The sequence below is a fragment of the Tiliqua scincoides genome, chromosome 7 (assembly GCF_035046505.1).
Source record: "Tiliqua scincoides isolate rTilSci1 chromosome 7, rTilSci1.hap2, whole genome shotgun sequence".
Lineage (NCBI taxonomy): Eukaryota > Metazoa > Chordata > Lepidosauria > Squamata > Scincidae > Tiliqua > Tiliqua scincoides.
The window spans coordinates 68,513,736-68,525,968 of NC_089827.1; positions in this window are offsets into that span (position 1 = coordinate 68,513,736).

Genomic DNA, 12,233 nt, shown 5'->3' on the forward strand with positions numbered 1-12,233 from the left:
TATACCATAGTCTTTCGAGCCTGAAGATTGCCAACCAACCATGGCCTTGGCCAAGCCCTAATTTCAGTCCCAACCACAATATGGGGATGATACTTATAGTGCACTTCTCTGCATATCCACTCATAAGTAAGTTTCATAGTTAAAGGTGGGTGAAATTGCTTTATTTTATTTTTTCCCCATGGATTTTGGTGTTTTTCAAAATTAGAAGTGCAGAAAGCAGTGTTATGTATTTTTATTCCAAGAGTGCATTTTTATAAATTATAATCACTTTAAAAGTGTACTAGGTAGGTGATGTAGGTGATATAGTGTTAGCAGATGTAGCCACATGCATGTAGATATGTTAGAGAATATGTAGCAGTGTAAGGTAAGGTAAGAAGCCCCTCAATGTCCAGCTACTCAACTCTGTCCTGCTCGAGACTGCTACTCGACTCTGCTACCTGCCCCACTCTGTCTCCCAGCCACACCTTCCCCCCACTCTTCCCCTGCTGTGGAATTCCTCCCCCCACCCAGACTGATCTCCCTGCCACCCAGAGCTTACTTGGCGCTCACCCGGAGCTCCAGGCAGCAGTCCTGTCTGCTGACCTCACGCTGCAGGCTCACGCTGAGCCTTTTCTAGCAGAGACTGCCCCAGGTGAGTCTTACAGTACCTTAATCTGTCATAGGTGTGCCTTGTTTGCAAAACTGCGTGCCAGCAGTGGACACGAACCTGTCAGGATTAGGCTCTTATTAATTTACTTAGCAAGGTATAACCCCCGTTTCTGATTTTTACAAAATCTCAGCAGGTAGAACCACCCTAAAAAAAATACCACTGCAAAAATGATAAAGTAACAGTTAACATTAGCAGTTAACATTAGCAATATCTACTCAAAACTATCACAGAAGAGATAAAATAATACCACGATAAGTTTGCTGTCGGATTACGGTGAGTGGTTCAGTCACCATGGGTTTGCTTCTGGGTGGGGGCTGGAGGTTTGATTTAAAAACCGCACAAAACTCGTTAATGTTTCTTTAATATCTGTCAGCAAGAGCTTGTGTGAAAAACTGTGTTCGAGTGTGTTCGAAAGCAGAGGGAGAGGCTTCCAGAGAAAGGTAGCTGAGAATTACAAAGGATTTGTCCACAGGGAACTAAATCTGCCATAGTGCTGCTCCTGGAACTTTCCATTCCTTCAGAATTATCCAAGTAACCAGATGGATAAGCACACTGAGAAAGTTATGTTGGCGGTGGATGTAAGTCTCCCCCTTCACAAAGATGACATCTGCAACAATGAGGAAGTGAAAGTTCTCTCCAATGTTCTAGGTTCAGGTTGTACAAGTTAGAATGAGCAAACTCATCTAGCCCTTAATCAAATTGGTAACAACTTGGTGTTCTGTGCTTTATATCAGTAAGGGCGCAATCCTAACCCCTTATGTCAGTGCTTTCTAGAGCCTTCCAGCACTGACATAAGGGCAATGCAGCTCTGAGGTAAGGGAACAAATATTCCCTTACTTTGAGGAGGCCTCCGTGAGTGACACCCAACTGCAGGATGCAGCACATGTCCCATTGGCACCACTATGCCAATACTGGAAAGCACTGACATAAGGGATTAGGATTGCGCCCTAAGTCTTCAACTTTTTTCATGCCAAAACCTCAATAAACAAATAAAGTATGAGAGTGGGGACCCCCCCCACCATTGATCTTGCTCCCCTCCCAGGACCCTCTCCGCCCATCCCCACCCTGTCGCCACCCACTCCCCACTCCATTACATCCTCCTAGCATTGTCCACTGTAGCCAAATATTCTTATTAGACAGAGCTGAAAAAGTTACCATGAAGCTTGGCACTAGTGAAAGCTGTTTTAACACCATGGCTAAGAACCTGAGCAGGACTGGTACATCATCTCCTGGTACCTGAAGGGGTACACCAGATGCCTCCCCCTTTACCTGATGGTGCTCTAGTCCGGTGGTCTTCAAACTTTTAAAATTCCCATTAAGTTGCTGCGACCACAACTGATGCTTCTGGAGCCCATTGGTCCCAACCCCAAGGTTGAAAAACACTGCTTTATATGACTAACCCCAGACAGCAATGCAGCAACCTCATTCTGGTCCAAATGACACTTCTGAACTGTCTCCATGTGCAACCCCACTTAAGTACATTACAGCAGTTAAGCTGAGAGAGGTTATACCATGGAATGCACAACAGTGGCAGTAAGAGAATAAACAGTGCACATGCACAAACGGGGGGGGGAGTGGAGAGAGAGAGAGAGAGAGAGAGAGAGAGAGAGAGAGAGAGAGAGAGAGAGTATCAAGGCTCAAATTCTTCAGAGCAAAATTACGAAAAGATTACAAAGGCTTCAGCTGGCACCAAAAAGTCTGTAAGGAGATGCCAACTGCACCTCTAAGGTGGAGGAGGAATTTCAACATAATGGGGTTCACAAGCAAGAAGACACTCTCACAAATCACTCCTGCCAGATTTCAATGGCTGTGGCACTCATGAGAGTGTCTCTCTGAAAGACCTTTGAGGCTGGGCATATTCATGTGGGAGAAAGCAGGTCTTCAGTTACTCCAGCCTAAACCAGAGAGATTTGTCATCATCCTGTTGGAAACCAGGATCTGTTAAATGCATTTCAGAGCTTAACCATGGAATTTCTGCTCGCTCTCTCTCTCTCTCTCTCTCTCTCTCTCTCTCTCTCTCTCTCTCTCTCTCATATAAATAATTAGTTTTTCTCACTGGAGTGTTCTGTTGGGTGAAAAATGTTATATGACAACAGAGAGTGCCTATCCAGAATCACAGTGCGGATTCCGAGCCAACAGGTCCACCACTGATATGGTATTCTCCCTTAGACATCTGCAGGAGAAATGCAGGGAACAATGACAGCCACTCTTTATAGCCTCCATAGATCTCACGAAGGCTTTTGACCTGGTCAGCAGGGACGACCTCTTCAAGATTCTCCCCAAGATTGGATGTCCATCCAGGCTCCTCAGCATCATCAGGTCTTTCCACAAGGACATGAAGGGCACTGTAGTCTTTGATGGCTCCACATCAGACCCCTTTGACTTGTCTGATTTGACCTCCACATTTGACCCCTTTGTCCAAAGTCCAGCTGAAATGTCTGCATGACTTCCTCTTTGCCGATGATGCAGCTGTCACCACCAAAGATCTCCAGCAGCTCATGAACTGTTTTAGCAAAGCCTGCCAAGACTTTGGACTGACAATCAGTCTGAAGAAAACACAGGTCATGTTTCAGGATGTGGACTCACCTCCCTGCATTACAATCTCTGTGCATGAACTGGAGGTTGTCCATTACTTTGTGTACCCTGGCTCAATGATCTCCGACACTCTTTCTCTTGATACCGAGCTAAACAGACGCATTGGTAAAGCAGCTACTACATTTTCCAGACTCACAAAGAGAGACTGGTCCAACAAGAAGCTGACGGAACATACCAAGATCCAGGTCTACAGAGCTTGCGCCTTGAGTACACTTCTGTACTGCAGCAAGTCACGGACTCTTCGGTCACAACAGGAGAGGAAACGGAACTTGTGCAGGGAAAGCGCCCTACAGGCAGACCACAGCTGTGATACAAGGACATCTGCAAGAGGGATCTGAAGGACTTAGGAATGGACCTCAACATGTGGGAAACCCTGGCCTCTGAGCGGCCCGCTTGGAGGCAGGCTGTGCAGCATGGCCTTTCCCAGTTTGAAGAGACACTTGGCCAAGAGTCTAAGGCAAAGAGGCAAAGAAGGAAGGCCCACAGCCAGGGAGACAGACCAGGGACAGACTGCACTTGCTCCCGATGTGGAAGGGATTGTCACTCCCGAATCGGTCTTTTCAGCCACACTAGACGCTGTTCCAGAACCACCATTCAGAGCGCGATACCAGAGTCGTTCGAGACTGAAGGATGCCAATGAATGATGTCTCTCAATAGGAGCAACACATGAATTTGAAGTTTTGAAATGGATATTGTTAAGGTGGTTGAGATGCAAGGGCTGGTGGGACACCTAAATAGACCATTCCAAAGAGTAATGGAATGGACCCACCCGCCCTCCCCCTCCCCCCCAGAAAAGATTGCTTGAAAAGATTTGCAGGTTGTTTTGTTTTTTTAATGTGACCCTTTCAATGATAGTGTACACCTTTTGTTACAGGATTCCCCATGCAAGGGACTTTTTTTGTTACAGTGTACATCTTTTGTTACAGAATTCAGTGTAATTCACTTGTTACAGTGTACACTAACTGTTACAGGATTCCCCTTATAATCCACTTTGTGTTGCAGCATACACCTTTTGTTACAGAATTCACAGTGTAATCCACTTTCTTGTTACAGTGTACACCTTTTGTCATAGGATACCCATTGTAATCCACTTTTTTTGTTACAGTGTGCACCTTTTGTTACTTTTTTTTCCATGATTCCCAGTACAATCCACTTTTTGTTCCATAAGACAGTTGCGTTTTCCTTCCCTGTTTGTATGGATATAACTTTTGCTAGAATCGAGACATTTCAACACGATTTGCTTCATCGAATTCTGCATGAAATTGCGCACCGGACGACATCTCACATGAGGGTATTATTCAAAAGTCCCAAGATTTTAAAAATTGGGAGGCAGCTTCTGTCACCCCCCCACCCCGCAGCTTGGCAAACTGGGCCTGGCGACACCCTCAGTCCCCCCATTTGTACTCCACTGGGTGGACCATGTCAAATGGTTCAGTGGTGGACAAACACTGAACTAGGGGGACGAAGGGGAGCATGCCCTCCAGTCTGTCTCTGCACCACTTGTGCAAGGCCTTCACTCTGCCTGGCGTGCACATGCCATCCTCTTCCTCATCACTCCACATACAGGAGCCCCGTCCTGTTGGGGGGGCTGCCTTCCACCCGGCCTCCCTCGCGCCTTCTACCCCTCCCCAGCCTGCTCCCACCAGCTGCCCCCTCCCCTCAGAGCAGCGGAGGGGGGCGTCTCCAGAGGGACATGCGCACTGAGGGCCCCGGGACTCGGCATCCCCTCAGAAAGCGCGTGGCACGCGACTGGGAGCCCGCCCAGGGTGGGGCCGCCGGGCAGGGCTGGGGAGGGAGGGGCAGCGGAGAGAGGAGGGGGCTGAGCTTTGTTCCCAGGCCTGGGCGCTGGAGAGGTGCCGGGGAAGCGGTGCCACCCTCAGGGGGAGAGAGGAGGGCGCGCGCACAGGCGGTGGCGTAGCTGGAGGGGGGCGGCCAAGCGGCCCCTCCCTTCGGAGCCATTCCCGGCGGGGGGAGAAAAACGTTCGGCTCCGTTTTGCTCCCCCCGCCGGGAATGGCTCCGAAGGGCGGGGCCGCTTGCCCGCTCCCCGCCAGACTGGCTGCTCCGCCCCCCTCCAGCTACGCCACCGCGCATCGGAGGAGGATGCTCCCGCTGTGGCTGCTGCAGCCCGCGCTGCGTCAAGGGAGGTGCGGCTCCCTCCGCCCTGCCCCCCCTCCCCTCCCCTCCCCTCCGCTGCCCGCCTTTAAACGCCCCTGCATAGGAAGAGGCGCGCACATGCACTGCTCCCTCCGCCTCGCGCCCAGGCACACACGCAGAGCCCAGCGCGCGCACGCGCCCTGCTGGCGCATAGAAGGAGGGGGCGCCGAGCCGGGCAGGGCACAGTCACTCCGTCTCGCGCCACGCTGCAGGGCTGCCGTGGAGAGCCCGCCCTGGACGCCAGGTAAGCCCCCGCCCGGGGGAGCCCCGCTGGGGGCGCGCAGGGCTGCCAGGCGAGGCAGGGCTGTCTGCACTGGGAACGGGGGGGGGGAGAGGTGCAATGGCTGTGGGGTGGGTGGAGGGGGGAAGCCGGCAAGCCTCGTGGTCGCCTAGGCTGTGGCAAGCGCATGGACCATGCGCACATCGCCCCCCCCCAACACAGCTGATGGAGGATGGAGAGAGCCATTCAGAGGAAGGGGGGGTGCACTGGATCTGCCCTGCCCAGCACCAGTCCTCCTTGCTGTCATGTCACCAGTGCTATGCCCAGCATCATGCCACCAGTTCATCATGCCACCAGTCCATCATGCCACCAGTCCTCCGTGCCATCATGCCACCAGCCCACTGCCCTGTCCAGCATCATGCCACCAGTCCATCATGCCACCAGTCCTCTACCCTGCCCAGCATCATGCCACCAGGTCCATCATGCCACCAGTCCTCTGCCCTGCCCAGCATCATGCCACCAGTCCTCTCCATCCCCCATCGCTCCCAGCCCCCTTCCCCATCGCTGTAACTTCTCCCAAGAAGGGGCATGGATGATGCGCATCGATATCGGGGGCCAGCATTCAGCATCATCTGCGGAAGGCACGGGTGTTTGCATTCACACGAGACAGAAGGCACATGAAAGCCGGCATCGGAGACAGTAGTCTGCATATCCATGCCCCCCCCCCTTTCACTGCCATGCACTGGAGCACACATAGCCGTGGGGAAAGGCCACGGCAGAGATATGATGACTGGAGGCGATCAGGCTGTTGGTGCAAGGCCCGCAGTTGGCCGGCTGCTGGACCGTCAGCATCAGGGTGTCTGGGCTGGACCGCATGAGCGGCGCATCCTCTGGCAGAGGGGGGAGGAGACTGCGCCCATTGGGGTGCCTGGGCTGTGCTGATGCTGCGGGATGGAGGAGGTAAGGCTTGTGGGGGGGGGGGGAGGAAGAGGAAGGAACGGGAGCAAGAGGCAGCACGCGGCGTATGCCTTGTAGGTTAGTAGGGCTTGGGGCAGAGCAATCCGGGTGTGCCTTTTTTCAGCCGGAGGGGGGCGTTGATGGCGGGGGGTGCTTAGCTGTGTTGACATGGGCTACAATCCTATCCATACTTACCTGGGAGTAAGCCCCATTGACCATAATGGGACTTACTTCTGAGTAGACATGCAGAGGATTGGGCTTTTGGGAGACTGAGCCTGTGCATGTCTACTCATAAGTAAGTCCCATTACAGTCAGCGGGGCTTACTCCCAGGAAACTGGATAGGATTGTAGCCTTGGATCCCCAATCCCAGGCGACCGATCTTTCCTCGGGTCGAGGCTTCACCTTCTGGAGGATCGAGGAGGGGAAGGAACGCCGCCGAGGAAGGACCCCTGCCCGGCTTTGCTGGGGTGGGAAGTGGGGGAGGAGATGGTGGAAGGAGGAGGCTCCACAAAGGGATCTGCTTTCAAAAAAAGGAATCTGATTGGAAATCCTCCCACAAAGGGGTAAGAGCGGGGAGAACCACCTTCAAGCTTCCTGCAAGGGTGGCTGAAAGGAGGAGGGGACCAGGCGTTGGACGCCCATCCACCGATGACAACCCGCAGCAAGGGCGCGCTTGGCTTCTCCTAATGGTGGGCGGTGCGAGCCTGGTGCGCAGTGATGTCGGTGTGTTTGGGTGGGTATGTTAATGAGGAGCGCTTCTTCCCATCACAATGACTCTGAGAACGCAAGCCTATGCGTGTCTACTCAGAAGCAAATCCCATTATATTCAGCGGAGCTTACTCCCAGGAAAGTGTGTATAGGATGGCAGCCTGATTCTCCCTCTCCGGTCACCTAAGCACCATCCTTTGCATTTATGGGTTCCAAATAAAGTCATCCAGATGTGCCACACTCCTCCTTTCCCAGGCATGGAGCGAGAAGCTGGGATGCTCAAGTATCAGGTTTTTGCCTGCATACAGCTACAGTACATACATCATTGGTTTGCTATTGTTTGGCATGAAATGTAAGACCTGCAGAAAAATTCAGTATTTATGTTCTGTCTATTAACGGAATAGACTTGGAATTTTAACATTATTATTACTGTTATTAGTACTAACATGGGGGACATGATTGAGACATACAGACTTATGCAGGGGATGGATAAAGTTGATAGGCCATGTGCTTTTCCCTCTCACGCAACACCAGAAACAGGGGACGTTCACTAAAATTGAGTGTCAGGTGGGCTAGAACAGGCAAAAGAAATTATTTCTTTGCCCAGTGTGAAATTAGTCTGTGGAACTCCTTGCCATAGGATACAGTGATGGCATCTGGCCTGGATTCCTTTAAAAGGGGACTGGACAGATTTTTGGAGGAGAAGTCCACCACAGGTTACAAGCCATGATGTGTATGTGCAACATCCTGATTTCAGAAATGGGCTATGTCAGAATGCCAGATGCAGGGGAAGGCACCAGGAAGCAGGTTGTGCCTGTTGTAGTGTGTTCCCTGAAGCATCTGGTGGATCACTGTGAGATACAGGAAGCTGGAAGCTGGACTAGATGGGCCTTTGGCCAGATCCAGTGGAGCTCTTCTTATTCTTATGTACTATATTACTATTGTTACCTTGTTTTTGCTGAATAGGTGAGAAGATGCAAACCAATTTAGATCATAATTGACAATGTATTCAGGGTTTTTTGTTTTTTTTAATGCTGCACTCAAAGACATACAATGCTGGCTAGATGAGCCATTCTAGATGGCATTTAGCATCACTAAGTACTAATTGCAGGGAGTATTTTTAGATTGGCTTATAAGTGATGCATGTGGAAGAAACTGGTTAGATGTAAGGAGGCATTCATCATTTAGAGAAAAGTATAAAAAACGAATGTAGTTTCTTGCTCTTTCCATCAGAATAGTGTATTTCTGAATCAGAATACTTGATGACACTAGAGCCAGATATTTCATCAGATCTTAGACTGTGACTGTGCACTAAGTTTTGTTTCTGGGGGTTTCCCTTTACCTTTTAATGAAAACAGTACAAGAAAATCAGAAAGTGAAATGCCTTCTTCCTTATGAAAAGGGGCAAGCCAGATGCGCTCTGCAAAACTAACGTGAAATTGCATCAGCAATCCACTGTTAATAGCTTATATACTTGCTGGTACATGTGCAGTCCTGGCTTCTAGAATCATAGCATCAATTTTCTTTGAATTAAAAAGGAAGCCTGATTACTAATTGTTGAGTATGGTCCTGTCAAAACTCTGTCAGTTTGATATGCCTTTGTAATTATGAGCACCTCGTACAATAGACAGACCCCATTATTACCTGAAATACTGGAACTGTGTATTTTTTAAGTACACACCCAGATTCCTCTGAGTCAGTTACAAAGCCAGGAAAGGAAACTGCAATCGATTTTAAGCCAGTAAGCAGAATTTCAGGTGCAGCAGCAAGAGTACAATCTAGTGAGCAGACAGCTGATGCAATTTTGTGTTATTTTTGCAGAATACATTTGAGGTCCCCTTTCACACAGGAGCAACATTTTCTTTTTCAGGTTTAATCCTCTTCCCCGCCCCCCCCCAGTCAGCAGCATATTGCTAAAGATGAATTTAGCACAATTCATTTATTCATGTTCAGACATTTCTACAATTCATTCATTCATTTATTTATTCATTTATTTATTTGTACAATTCATTTATTCATGTACCAACATTTCTACTTATGGTTGCAGTAGGGCATTTCTGCAATAACTTTTTTTTTTAAAGTTTGTTTTAGTAAAATACCACCTGTAAATTGTCTGTAAAATCGACACAAAAAATCATGGATTTTAACAGGTTTAGATATTAGGACCTTTAATGATCTTCACCCTATCAAGTCTCATATCCCAGCTGCCTGCAACCTCAACCACTAGTATTTGTGGTATCACTAGATTGTCTACTGACCTTTACTCCATCTTCAAACCGATCTGTGTACTGTAGTACCAAATTTTATCCTATGTGGAGGCTTTAATAAGCTTTCTCAGAGGTAGACCTCTAGGATGGTTACCAAGCCATGAGTATTGATCGTGGCTTGTGCCAGGGTAGTGCAAAGGAGGAAGTTGCTTGCCTGCTGTGGTTGAGGCTGTGGACAGATGATAATTTCTACTGGGCAAGCAGCTTCCTCCTTTGCACTAACCTGGCACAAGCCATGATCAATACTCATAGCTTGGTAACTGTACAAATAAAATAAGGGTGAGACGGACAGGGAACCTTGCTATTGGGAGAGAAGCCTGTTTATTATCTGTTCCCAAGGCCAAATTTTAATTCTAATCTCTTGTCCTAGTGATTAATTCCATTCAAAGAAGGTGGCTTCTGGTTTAGTCAATTTCACCCCTAAAGATGAAAATGTTTCTAGACTATGTTTAGCACCACTGAAAGGGAAAAGTAGCATTGTGCTCTTTAATTTTCTTTATAAAGATCTCCCAAGTTGAGTACTCTATAAAGAATACTATACTCTATAAAGAGTACTCAACAGAAAAGCAAATAGTTGATGTTTAGGTGGCTATAACACCATACCATGAAATCAAGTTTTGGAGGGCTATCCTCGTCCTTTCTGCCTGAACCTATATTCTCAGTGTCATGGCATTGTGAACACCTAGGAGATCTTCATTAATAGATGCACAGATGACTCTCTCACTCATTTGAACAGCATGTTCTGAATTCTGAACCAATCACTAGAGACCTATGAGTGGAATTCCATCTCGAGGGAACTTGCTGTCTACAGAACCAGACGTATTACAGCTTTGTGTACAGATTGAAACAGTTCCTGCCAATGCTCCCATGGAAGAGAAAAACACAGGAAAAGAAATGTTTTGTCTAGATATAACGTATCAGGCCCATGTACCTGAGGACACTGTGCAGGGGCCAAATATAGCATTCTCATCCCCCAATAGCCTTCATGTGAATGAGTGTGATGATTGATAGAGAAGCCCATGGAGCCTTTTTCTTGGGCCTTTTTCTGAACTTGGACCTTTTTCTTCCAAAGTGGAATGATGGACATAGAATGTATCTGGTTGGCTGCTCTTTCACTCCCAAGAGAATCCTCTGGATCCGACATCCTGCAGTCCCTCAGTAGACAGCTGCCTCCCTTGACAATTTTATAGGTGGAGTTTTTATGTGCCGGCTTCCAGACCTAATAGGAAAGGGATTTGAAGGTTCTATTGGGTGACTTCCAGGGTTGTCCAGGATGCAATGACTTGTGACACCATGAAGTTACCCCACTCTTGCCATTGACCTCAAGAGGCTTGGTGCTGGGTTAGTTGGGCAGAAGACACTCATGCAGGCCCTCTCCTAATCTTCAGAATAGATAACTATCTTTATATAAGGAAACATCAACATAAATAGAATATAAAATAAACTGCCTTATTTAAAACTCACAATTAATTCTTTATCTTTGGAAAATTATCTGATTAAAAAAGCCATGATGCTTTCTTTGGGAGGGATTGTTTTCTTTTTCTAATCTCTCGCCTATCAGTAATTATCCCAGGAGTTCTACATTTGTAGGTATAATTGTTCGGACAATTGGAGTGGTAATTTTGTAGCTCCTTGGAGGTCTCATGTGACTAAACTATTTCTAGTTAATTTTGCAGAGTGCTTTTTGCTTCTGCCTTGTGCATTTTCCATTTTAATCCCCTTTAAAGCAGGAGAACTGATTCTGAACACCTTTTTTTTTTTTTGACCTGGGTATTAAAGTTTATGAAAGCTACTAGAAAATTAGCTAGCTGTGAGAGTCATGGGAGTAGCAAGATGGCATCTGTTTCACGATGGTGATATAAAGGTTATTGGCACTTATGAAATGATCTATCAAATATACACTGATCTTTCCTCCCACCTAAAACGTTATATGCTGTGTTAATGTTTTTATGTAAATATGTATGTCATGACAAACTTGTGTAATAAATGTAGGAGTAAGGGAAGGAGCCCTGCTAAATCTGATTTCAGTTCTGTTTGAGATCCATCAGTATTTGCTGATCTCTGGTTCAGATACAAACTTAAAAATTGGTTATTAGAGATTAATTATATAATATTTTCAGTGTTGTGGAGCAGAAAACTCACGCGCGCGCGCACACACACACACACACACACACACACACTTTTATATTTATATACTCCTTTAAAACAAGATGTTCTGAAAGTGGTTTACACAACAAAGGAATGCAACAGTACCCTGTCCCAGTGGGACTCACAATCCAAAGGGAGACATACAGCAAAATCCTATGCATATCTACTCACAAATAGGTCTCATTGTGTTCAATTGAGCCTACTCCCAGGAATGTGTGTATAGAATTGCAGCCCCATATTGAAAACTGAAGAGGAAAGGGAAGGACGTGGAAAAAAGAATAAATAAGGATGCATACACAATATACAGTCTGAAAAGCCAGCAACACAGCAGAATACTGGGTGAACCAGTTAAGGAATCCATATAGGCCTTCAGGGGGCTAGAAAACCCCACTGGTAAATGCCTAGGTTCCATAGCTCTGTATTCACAGTGAACTGATGGGCCGGCCTAGGCAACCCACACCCATTGCCATGTATGCATATATATATATTTGGGTAATGGGGGGGGGGGGAATGGAAGTAGCTCTTTTCTTCAT